This window comes from Phyllopteryx taeniolatus, chromosome 4 (assembly GCF_024500385.1).
Source record: "Phyllopteryx taeniolatus isolate TA_2022b chromosome 4, UOR_Ptae_1.2, whole genome shotgun sequence".
NCBI classification, from domain to species: Eukaryota; Metazoa; Chordata; class Actinopteri; order Syngnathiformes; family Syngnathidae; genus Phyllopteryx; species Phyllopteryx taeniolatus.
In genome coordinates, this window is record NC_084505.1 from 7,677,754 (window position 1) to 7,690,301 (window position 12,548).

Sequence of the window (12,548 nt, forward strand, 5' to 3'; positions counted from 1 at the left end):
TCAATCGCTGGTAACTATATTACTGTTTTTTTGAGTGAGGCAAAAGTGTTTTATGCATCAGCATTTCTTTTAAGATGTAATCCTGAGATTGAAGGATTGCCATGTAGAATATATGAGTGGATATTTTAGCAGCAGATGACCAAAGATTCCTCAATATGCAGAAATGTATGTCCCTTTGTATTGGTATTTAGTAATATTTTGATATACAGTACATTGAATAAAACTTTGCGTAGTGGTTAACAAATTGTCTCACAATTCTGTGTTTAATAGTTTATTTTTTTGCTCAGGCCCTCCTGTGTACCGTTTGCCTTTTCTCGCTGTCCTTATGTTGATTTTCTGACGGTACTCTAGCTTTCTCCCACATCCCAACCATATGCATGTTAGGTTAATTGAAGACTCTAAATTCTCCATATGTGTGAATGTGAGTCTGAATGGCTATTTGTTGACCAGTTCTCAGTGTACCCCGCTGCTTACCCAAAGTCAGCTGGGATATTCTCCAACTTATCCGCTACTCTGATGAGGGAAAATCAGAATACAAAGATTGATGGATGGATGACTAAAAATCAATCTTTCACTAAAGGAATCAGTCTGTCATTTCACAATATTTACATGCCAGTGCCAGTCTGGATAAATACAGTCTCCTCCAAAAATATTGGAGCGGCAAGGTCAATTCCTTTGTTTGAAACATTTGGGTTTTAGATCAAAAGATGAATATGAGACAAAAGTTCAGAATTCTATCCATCCATTTTCTACCGCTTATCACGGGTCGGGTCGCGGGGGCAGTAGCTTTAGCAGGGACGCCCAGACTTCCCTCTCCCCAGCCACTTCATCCAGCTCTTCCGGGGGGAATCCCGAAGCGTTCCCAGGCCAGCCGAAGGATGTAGTCTCTCCAGTGTGTCCTGGGTCGTCCCCGGGTTCTCCTCCCGGTGGGACGTGCCCGGAACACCTCACCAGGGTGGTGTCCGGGAGCATTCGAATCAGTGTTTGTTTTTGGCTTTGGGTTTCACCTATGAAAACTGGATTTGCTGTTAAGCAAACACGAACACCAGAGAACTGTCTATGGGAGAAAAGCTAACCATTTTGACGCTGAGCGAACAGGGCAAAATCGATCAGAGCTATTGCATAGCCAATACAATTATTTGGAATGTCCTGAAAAAGAAAGAAAATACTGGTGTACTGAGCAACAGACATCGAACAGGTCGGCCCAGGGTATCAACAGCAGTTGATGACAGAAACATTGGGAGAGCTGTGAAGAAACACCCAAAGACAACAGTCAGTGACATCACTGCCAACCTCCACAGGGCAGGGGTGAAGCTATCACAAGCCACTATTCGAAGAAGACTTTGAGAGAAGAAATGTACAGGCCATACCACAAGATGCAAACCACTCAGCAGCAAAAAGAATCTGAAGGACAGATTGTATTTTGCAAAGAAGTACAGAAAGTTTTGGAACAAGGTTTTATGGACTGATGAGACCAAGATGAACCTTTACCAAAGTAATGGAAAGGCCAAAGTATGGAGAAAGAAAGGATCTGCTGATGATCCAAAACACACAAGCTCATTTGTGAAGCATGGTGGAGGTAATGTCATGGCTTGGACTTGCATGGCTGCTTCTGGAACTAGTCTAGTCTTTATTGATGATGTAACTCATCATGGTAGCAACAGAATGAATTGTGTAGTCTACAAAACCATTTTGTCTGGAAGTTTACAGAAAAATCTATCCAAACTAATCAGGAGAAGCTTCATCATGCAACAAGACAATGATCCAAAACACACTGCCAACACAGCAAATGACTTCTTCAGGGGAAAAAGTGGAAGCAGAATAGAGCATGCATTTTATCTCCTGAAGAGGAGAAACCCCAGGAAAGAACTGAAGAACTCAAAGAGGCTGCAGTAAAGGCCTGAAAAAGCATTTCAAATGAAGAATGCAACAGTCTGGGGAATTCAATGGGTCGCAGGCTTGATGCAGTTTTTGCAAGTAAGGGTTATACCATAAAATATTAAATGTTATTCACTTTAAGTTAATTTAATAATGTCTGTTCCAATACATTTGCTCACTTGAAAAGTGGGTGGGTTCAAATAAGAAGTGCTGTCCTGAGTTGTTTAACACATCTAGATGTAAATGCCATGAAATAAAAGCTGGAATTCTGAACTTTTGTCTCATGTTCATCTTTTGATCTGAAATGTCTTCAGTATGCAACAAAAACCAAGGAATTGACCTTGCCGTTCCAATACATTTGGAGGGGACTGTATACCTCATAAGGCGAACAAAATTTTAATTTAAAAGTATCACACATGTTGTCACATACAGTGCTTCTTATGACACTTTGCCTCTGTGATCATCAAAAAGATTAACTCCATAATCATTTTGCTTGTATTTTTTTTATTAGTTTTATTATACAATGGTTAAATTGACAGTTAAGAGTGTTATATGCCACCATAAAATCTTCAATTCTCTATGTAGGGCCTTTTCAATGATGCTTGTTGTGCTTTTGGTATCCCCCACTTAACATACATTATCAGCAATTTGAGAACCCAAAGAAAGCCAGCGCTAAATTGATGCAAAACATTTGTTTTTTTTCAAACTTCTAGAAATATGTTTTTTCCCTGTTCCCTTATGTGACCTGTGGAAGCATTGTGACCACTTTATGATTTCTTTCTTCATAATTTGAAATTGCGACACTTTGTGTTCATTTTTAGAAAGCTCAGGTATACACCATCTGTTTTATTTCCACAGCTGTGAAGATACATGAAAAAAAACAGTTCAATTAATTTTTAAATTGTGGTATTGCAATTTTTAAGAAAAAAAACAACTTTAGTTTGTTTTGAATCAGCTGTACTATTTCCTCTCCCAAGGCCATGGCCTTTAATCATCACATCAGTTAATTTTTTCAGTTCGTTTTTTCAGTTCGGCTTTTAGAAAAGCAAAAGACCTGCATAATTTGATGCAGTTGACAGGCAGTCAGTCAGCAATTAAATGAGACAAATTGCCCTTTACTTAGCCCTCTATGCCCGCCTGTAGCTGGTGCGTGTCTAATTCCTAACTTACAACAGGGACATGACACAGACTGTGGTCAGATGCTCTTAGAATAGTAATAACCTGATACAGGAAGCTGTGACTCAAAGCTTTTACAATTTGTTCTTTATGCTCATGCACACCAGGTAGTTGGATATGTAAAGATGTGTGCACAGATGATCATTTGATACAGTATTGCAAGGAGGGACTCGGTTGATCATCAAAATAATTCTACAGTACAGCATCAATTAAAGAAGAACCTTTTTGGCTATGTTCAATTTATAGGTCACGCTTACTTGGGAAATATAATATTGCTCCCACAGTCAGCAATAATTCCTTCTTTTCATAGTCCAAAGGAAAAAATATATGATACCTCTCATCTATTGTGAAAGTGTGTGCACTGTTCTTGCAGGCCGCAAGCTACCCAACAATTACAGACAAGTCAGCAGGAATACAAATGGCTGCTGTCTGTGCTCTTTAATTAGGGGTAGAAAACATCCTGAGGACTCTCTTGACCCCATTTTTCCACCAAATCTGTTTTTTTTTTTTTTCATATTAATCCCCGGCAGCATACAACTGTTTGTGGTGAGGTGCAGTACCTACTATATAATAGACGGCAGAACTTTGGACTAGTAGTAATAGTTAGTTCTGAGGATTAAGGGTTCGAATCCCTGCTCCGGCTTTGTGTACAGGTTCTCCCTGTGCTTTTCTCCAGGTTCATTGAAGATATTGTTTTTTCCCTCCTATATGTTAGTTTGGGGCCCTTTGGAAATGGGACCGCAGGTGAGTTACTCTTTGCCTAATGATAAATCCGCCACTCATAAATAAAACTAGGTGAATTATTCCTGTCACACACACAATTACATGTTAGCAAATTTGTGAGACCCCAATGTACCAAAGCGCGCAGCTCAGTTAGTGTTAAATGATTTACTCTGTATGTTTTGAGATGAATGCTCTTGGGTGGATTGTGAAATGCTAGACATAGCCTGACTGGGGCGCCGCTATACATATTGTCACTTGACACTGTTATTAAAGGTTGCATTTTTTATTATTTTAAAGTTTTACGTTAGTGGTTAATGTCTTTTTACACTATTGTTATGTTTATTGTTGCGTTACCCCATCCTCATTCGTCGTGAAAGTTGGTGTTATTAGGTGGTTAAGTTTTTACATCTGGCTTTAGTGTTACTTTAACCTTGCCAGTACAGATTAATTTAATTTCCATTATATTCAAAACTTGTCCTGAAATTTAAAGAAATTGGAAGTCAACCCAGAGTTCTGCATCCTTTATTTATTTCAAATCATCAATTGCTCATCAAAAATAGCTGTTCATTAGTTTCAGTGACCCAAGACACGATGCCTCCAAAATTGCTTCCAATCACTGTGGACAAGCCCTTGAGCAATGCACCAAAGCCATGTGTGCATTCATATTATTTAAATTCAGTAATCCAGTTTTAGGTATTCTAGTGCTAGCATATACTGGTAGTTGATCTGAAATATCAAGCACTAATAAGTAAAAACTCTCCCCAGTAAGTGTTGAAAGCGCTGTCATATCCAAAACATCCTCCAACAAGGATTGCCATTGTGAAAAAATTGTATACATCCTTTTAATACATCATTTTATACAAGATTATTTTGAATTTGTGACATTATACTTACAATTTGTATAGACTTGCTAATGCAAGGCTCAATGTGAAGTGATTGTGACCTTCCATCACTTACATTATACACTTTTTAGCCCATGAGTACAAAGCTTAAAAAAAATGTTTTATTTGTTATACAATTTTTTCTAATGGGCATCAGCTAGAACATTTATGACTCAGCTGCTAGGAACATTCCGTGACACAAAGGTTAGATTATCTTTTTTTCTTTAATATGATGTTCAGATTCTGATTCATGGAGTGAAAGGGCACCATATGAATAAAAGAAGGAAGAGAGAAAAACTGCATTTCCCCCCTTTACTGACATCTAGAATTGTGTAACAAGTACAGCATTCGCGGATGTGTGACTTTAAACTCAGCATAGAGGGGAAAGCCCTGTCATGTTGGAATAAGTCTTTATTTGGGAATCTGAGGGAGGACAGATGGAGTCGAAGCCCCAGGGGTGTGTCGGGCGGGGAAAGACAGTGTAGCACACAAACATACTGTCGATTTATTTCTAGGTCGCAGCTCAAAACTACTATGTAGCAATTCACTTCAAATTGAGTTGTGGGGACATAGAAAAATACGTATTAAAAATACCTACTTGTGTACTCTTTTACTGTAGTCTTTTAATATGCTGCTTTTTGTCTCACTCTGCCTGCATCGTAAATGGTTCTAAGGAATGATCAATATCTTGCAGGTCGGAACAGACTAAAACTCTATCCCATTCACCTAGCAACTGCACTGCCCATGTCTATTATCCAATAAAGATCTCTCTGGTCAATTTTGGTTGAGCCAGAATCAGAAAATGACTGATACGTCTTCTAAAATTCTACTCTCTTGGCCTCCCCTTTTCAATTGCGCTGCACTGTTGTACTCAGCATTATTTGAGTGAAAAGCAGATGCAAAGCCCATTTTGAGCAGAAGCAAAGGAAAGACAGCACCGGCTCAAGTATGACTTCTATAAAGCAAGGCTCTTATTCCTCTGCAGCTGTTGTCTTTTATTAGATGAATGAAGGCGGGGATGGTGTTAAATGTAACTGTGATTGCATCAAAATTCATGACCTAATACCGAATCCTCGTCACTAGCTGATTACATTTTCTCTGCCCCGAGCAGACATTCACTATCAACATATTTTAAGATCGGTCTTTATTTTTACATCAAGGCCAGGGCCATTGCTGCGCCACTATTCAGTCACATTTGCCTTTGGATGATCAATGCAAAGACATGCGGCTGCTCAAAGATATTATCCTCTAGTTCATAAAATGGCCACGAGATGGCAGTGTGTTCTTACCTTTGTCAAATCCCCTCTCTCAAGTTCACCACCCTCTTCCTGTCTTTTCCATTTTTATCCCCATTTCCCTTAAGTCCTTAGAAACAGAGAGCTCGTTCCTTCTCAGCTGAGCCAAAGTGCCTGCATCATCTTGCAGTGTTTTGCAGTATGTGTGACGGAGGCTATCTCCTGACTCTGAGATGTTTGGAGAGCCTTGAGATGAGATGACCTGTTTTCAGAGTTGTAGCCTGAGGATATTGACCCCAGAGAGATGCCATCACCCCCCCCCCCCTTGAGAAAAATCCAGTGGAATTAGCAAACCTGCATGATAACCTTGTCGGTTACACAGTGCAGCACGCATACGATGGTAGATGGTTGCTTTGAGCCTGCGGCAGAAATGAAAGATGAACTGACTGGTTTTATAGAGCCTTTTATTTCTATCTGCTTGTCCTCTAGCTTTCTTGCTGCTGTAATTTCCAGATGCCACTGAAGCCAAAAGAGGTGTTTGAAATACTGGTATGCGTTCATGCATTTTCCTAAACCATTTGGTAGCATTATTGTATTCTCATGCAAAACTCTCCGATCTATCCAGTATGTGCTCATCCTCAGTCTGAATTGGCTAACCGGATTTACATGTTTGCACAATGCAGGGTGTGCATGGCAGCCAGCAAACAAACAATGGATTCACATGTAAATGACTTTTGGGATGCTACATGTATCCAGCTGTGCAGTGACAGGTAATTGGTTCTATTAATGTCAACTGAATGACATGCTGAGATGCTTTTTTATTGCGGCCTGTATGGGATTTTCCATTAAACATCAGACGACAGAGGGAAGGATTATTAGTTTTTTTTGGTTGTTGTTAATCCTCTGTCTATAACTTGTAATGTTTAAATTGAATGAATCTCATCCTTTACTATATTAAGGAACAGAAACGTCATAATGCATAGCTAAAAGAAAGGAAAATGGGACCAATTTAGATGCTCCTTAATAAATCAAAGCATGTGATGCCACGTCTGTGGGGAGGATAGGAATGACATCAAATCAAAAGCTAAACTTATGCATCTTTTTATTACATCAATTGATTGATTTTCTGTTTAAATCAATTTAATGATGACTCTTCTACAAACCAAGTTTAACTTGAAAAAAAAAACATTTTCAACACAAACTGTATTCTTGAAGCCAGCTGCACACCGTGTGAAACAGACAAACAAGAGGGAAATGGACAATAATGAACAAATTACACAGTTGAGGACTGCACTTCGAACACCAACCAACTTGCTGAAAAGAAAAAGCTACAACAAAAAAGTACTACCCCAGAGATTTTTGAGTTATGAGTCCTCACTTGGTTAATTTATAATTTTCTTTGCATTGTCTTGCAGGCCAAAATTTGCGATAAAAGCTTCAAATACGGTTAAAAAAAAGCTTCAAATAAAATAAATAAATATGTGTTTATTGATGTGCTAACCAGCATTAGGGTTAGTCCCCTTATCCTTTCTTTCAGCTTTCTTTCTTTCATATTCTGATGGGATTGCAATTTCCATTGTTTAAAGCAGATTGAGATGAATTTATTCATCTGGCTATATTGGGACACACACACACAGTGCTTGGGGTCTTCATGGTTAGTGTATGCATTGTGAATGGATAGCAGTGGATAGCGCAATAAAAAAGCATCTCAGCATGTCATTCAGTTCACATTAATAGAACCAATTACCTGTCACTGCACAGCTGGATACATGTAGCATCCCAAAAGTCATTTACATGTGAATCCATTGTTTGTTTGCTGCCATTTTGTCACGTTCTTTTTGTGCATGAGGCAACCTCAGAGAGGCAATGGAAAGTGCTTTATGAATCTGTGCACTCCCAATACCTCACTCACTCACTCACTCACTTGCTCACGTCGCACACATTCATTTGTTGACATTCTATAGCTTCATGTCAGAACTCACAGAGGAGAATTCAACCATTTAAACTACTCGTGGAAAAAAAGTAAATACTGTATGAAGAGATGCACAAACAAGTGGTCAAAGTAGTCAAGATGTGCCAAAAACAACAGAGCAAGTTTAATACATGAAAAGATGGACCTGTCAAATGAAATATGACTAGGACCACTCAGCTAAAATCATGGGAGATGGCCAGGGGCTAAAGAAACATTGGTTTGTTTGTTGAACTGTAATTAGCCTTTGCCTCTCTTTTTATGGTACAAATAGAACTGTAGGGGCAAGCTACTAGAGTTGAGTCACTGGTGAACAAGAATCAGACATCCATACTTGTTTTAATTGGAGCTTGAAGCCTGAAGGCAAATTCTTCACTGTCATCTTTTCTTTTAAACTCAGACTGAAGCTTGCAGCCAATGATTATCTCTGTTTATTTATTTTAAATCGATTTAGTCCTGACGGCACAGTGATCGACTGGTTAGAGCTTCAGCCTCACAGTTCTGAGGACCCGGGTTCAATTCCCGGGCCCGCCTGTGTGGAGTTTGCATGTTCTCCCCGTGCCTGCGTGGGTTTTCTCCGGGCACTCCGGTTTCCTCCCACATCCCAAAAAACATGCATTAATTGGAGACTCTAAATTGCCCGTAGGTGTGACTGTGAGTGTGAATGGTTGTTTGTTTGTATGTGCCCTGCGATTGGCTGGCAACCAGTTCAGGGTGTACCCCGCCTCCTGCCCGATGACAGCTGGGATAGGCTCCAGCACGCCCGCGACCCTAGTGAGGAGAAGCGGCTCAGAAAATGGATGGATGGATTTAGTCCTGGTCAAATAGATTTACAGAGGTTTGTCCACCCCTCCTTGAGCCGTCACCTTATCGTGGTGGAGGGGTTTGTGTGTCTCAATGATCCAAGGAGCTAAGTTGTCTGGGGCTTTATGCCCCTAGCAGGGTCAGCCATGACAAACAGGTCCTAGGTGAGGGACCAGACAAAGCGCGGCTCCAAAGACCCCTATGATGAGAACAATTATTGGATTGCGTTTTCCCTTGCCTGGACGTGGGTCACCGGGGCCCCCTCTGGAGCCAGGCCCAGCCAGGTGGGGCTCGAAGGCGAGCGTCTAGTGGCCGGGCCTGCACCAATGTTTTGTGGACTTGGAGAAGGCGTTCGACCGTGTCCCTTGGGGAGTTCTGTGGGGGATGCTGTCAGAGTTTGGTCCGCATTGCCGGCAGTAAGTCGGACTCGTTTCCGATGAGGGTTGGACTCCGCCAAGGCTGCCCTTTGTCAACGATTCTGTCCATAACTTTTATAGACAGAATTTCTTGGCGCAGCGGAGGTGGAGAGGGGGTTGCATCTCTGCTTTTTGATGATGTGGTTCTGTTGGCTTCATCAAGCCGTGATCTCCAACTCTCACTGGAGTGGTTCGCAGCCGAGTATGAAGCGGCTGGGATGAGAATCAGCACCTCCAAATCTGAGACCATGGTCCTCAGTCGGAAAAGGGTGGCATGCTCTCTCCAGGTCGGGGATGAGATCCTGCCCCAAGTGGAGGAGTTCAAGTATCTTGGGATCTTGTTCACGAGTGAGGGAAGAATGGAACGGGAGATCAACAGGCGGATCGGTGCAGCGTCTACAGTGATGCAGACTTTGTATCAGTCCGTTGTGATGAAGCTAAGCCGAAAAGCAAAGCTCTTGATTTACCGGTCGATCTAAGTTCCTACCCTCACCTATGGTCACAAGCTGTGGGTCGTGACAAGAACAAGATCCCGGATACAAGCGGCCGAAATTAGTTTCCTCTGCAGCGTGTCCCGGCTCTCCCTTAGCGATAGGGTGAGAAGCTCGGTCATCCGGGAGGGGCTCAGAGTAGAGCTGCTGCTCCTCCGCATTGAGAGGAGCCAGATGAGGTGGCTCGGGCATCTGATTAGGATGCCTCCCGGACGCCTCTATGGTGAGGTGTTCCGGGCACGTCCCACCGGGAGGAGACTCCGGGGACGACCCAGGACACGCTGGAGAGACAATGTCTCTCGGCTGGCCTGGGAACGCCTCGGGATCTCCTCGGAAGAGCTGGAGGAAGTGGCTGCGGATAGGGAAGTCTGGACTTCCCTGCTGAAAATGGATGGATGGATGGATGTATGTCACAATGTAGATATGTTTTTATTTTTTTTTATCATAAAACGCCATATGCTTTATCATAATAAGACATCATTCACACAAATGTTCTGTCTTTTGATCAATCATATGAATGTGGATACAATTTAAACCAACTACACAAATTACAAAATACAGAAGTAGTACATTGTGTAGGAAAAGTAACCAACACAAAGCAATTACCCAATCAGACAAGTTGTAATTGTAAAATATACGGCGGCTCATTAACATCCCCATGTGGCTTCTGGAATGGGAATAAATAATGTTATGACAGTATGTCGGATCAATCACTACTGCAAGAGGGAATGATATGTCAATTTTAAGACCATTCTGTGGTAATTCTCCAAGGCAATACAGTACATATAAAGTGATTATTTCTACAGTAATAACTTTCTGAAGCAAGTAATAATTATGTCACCATGTTTCTGCCTGCAGGGTGTTTTACAAATACAGATGAAAACATGTATCAGGCAACATTCCGAGAAGCTGTTCAAACTCTCACTTGTTTGGTATTTGTAAATAGTTTTGAATCGGAAAAAATGGAAATCTGCTTCAAAACTGTAGCCATCATTAAAAAAAAAAAGATTAACTGTAGAAAGTTTTAAGTAACATTTTTTATGTTCTTAACTGGCACAAAGGTGTAATAATAAGTTAACCATTGTGAAACATAAAATAATAATATCCCTACCTAAATCTGTAAGAAGTGATGATACATTTAGAAGCTAGTCAACCTGCAGCAAGCGCTAAACCTGGATTCCTGGGACAGTTAAGATACAGTACATTTCCAGAGGCTTCTTCCGTTATGAATTTGACCATTGCCTGATGTTATGCGAGAATTTCTACCTCACATGCCTTTTTTTTTTTTTTTTGTGGCTGAAGGTTGGCAGTGCCCAGTCACTCATGGATTGTTGTTGGAGTTAATGTGGAAAACGTCTCTTCCCATTTAATGAGCGGATGCCTCTCTGATAATGCCAAATCAGCATTTATTTGCTTTTATATGCCTCACTGGCATTATATCTTTATCGTGTTAGCTCCACATCATGAACTCTTATCACCTTTCCAGTCTTTTACATCATATAATGTGTGTATTGTTCCTGCTTTTGTGTGCATTTGTCTCACATTTAACCTCAATGGCAACAAAAGGCATATAAGTCACGGCTCAAGGCTTTAAACCACTTTCAGATGTATGGTTTTCAGAAAAAAACGCCACGGATAGATGACAAACCCTTCCTTGCCAATAACACTGGCTGGCTGTTCCCAATTTACACTTGCGTGCATAGTCACATTGTCTCTTGTTTTATTAACATTGTTATTAAATGAAAACTCAATTATATCAAACATGCAATGATAAAACATGCATTTAAGACCATTTTATAGTCAACTCATATGGAAACTGTTTTTGCCTACCAAAAACTGCCTGTTCCTCCCAAGTCAGAATTGCATTGAATTTACTGCTATGAAATTTACTGCCGGTCCTCGTCCTCAGTGGTGGTGATGCGTGAACCCTTAATTGTAGTAAACACTAATTCAGCAGGTTGTCCTCATAGTTGAATCAGGTGGTACTGATGAAGCGCTTCTTGGAGTGCTGTCTTTGGTCATAGAAGATATGACTTTATTGACTCCACACTTGGTAGAATGTATTTACCTGTATTTTAATATTCAAAGTGGTATTTACCTGCAGCAGCTTGACAACAGCAAATAAAAAAATATATATGAATGAGAATAAACAAATATATTATAGGATACAGTAGAAAATGGATGGTTGAAAAGTATAAGATGAGAAAACTATGCACAGAAAGAAGTTTAAAAAAAACAAATAAACAGGAATATAATAAATTTGTGTCTATGACTTAAGGAAGTGAAATACAGTGCATCTGGAAAGTATTCACAGTGCTTCACTTTTTTTTCTTCACATTTTGTTTTGTTACAATCTCATTCCAAAATGGAATGAATTTTTCCCTCGAAATTCTACACACGACACCCCATAATGATGTGAAATTTTTGTTTTAGACATTTTTACAAATATATTAAAAATAAAAAAAACTAGGAAATCACATGTACATACAGTAAGTATTCACAGCCTTTGCCACAAAGCTCAAAATTGAGCTCAGGCGCATCATGTTTCCACTGCTCATTCTTGAGATTCCTACAGATTAATTGGAGTTCACCTGTTGTAAATCCAGTTGATTGGACATGATTTGTGTTTTGGCATATCTTTTTCTGACAGAATAAGAAAGGAAGCGATCTTGTCTTTGTTGGGTTTTATTACCCCGGCACTACAGCTGCCCCCTGCTCCAGTGTGTTCCACTAACGTGTATGTGTTCACTGTGATGGGTTAAATGCAGAGAGTAATTTTGTGTGCATGCATGCATGTTCATAACAATAAAAGATGATTCTTCTTCTTCTTCTTACAAAAAAGAAAGAAGTCTTTGCAAAGAGAGGAAAAGGTATAAGTCTTACGAGTTGTCACCCCTTACTGAAGTCAAAGCAAAACAATCACCTCCGTTATACAGAAGTGAGAGAGACAGAGAAGCAAAGGAAAGCAAAACAGT

General features: G+C 40.3%; 1 protein-coding gene across 4 annotated transcripts in view; it reads left to right on the forward strand.

Moving 5' to 3' along the window:
* Positions 1-12,548, forward strand: part of ctnna2 (catenin (cadherin-associated protein), alpha 2) — a 373,639-nt gene that overhangs the window by 63,883 nt on the left and 297,208 nt on the right. The gene's annotated exons all lie outside the window — the stretch shown is intronic.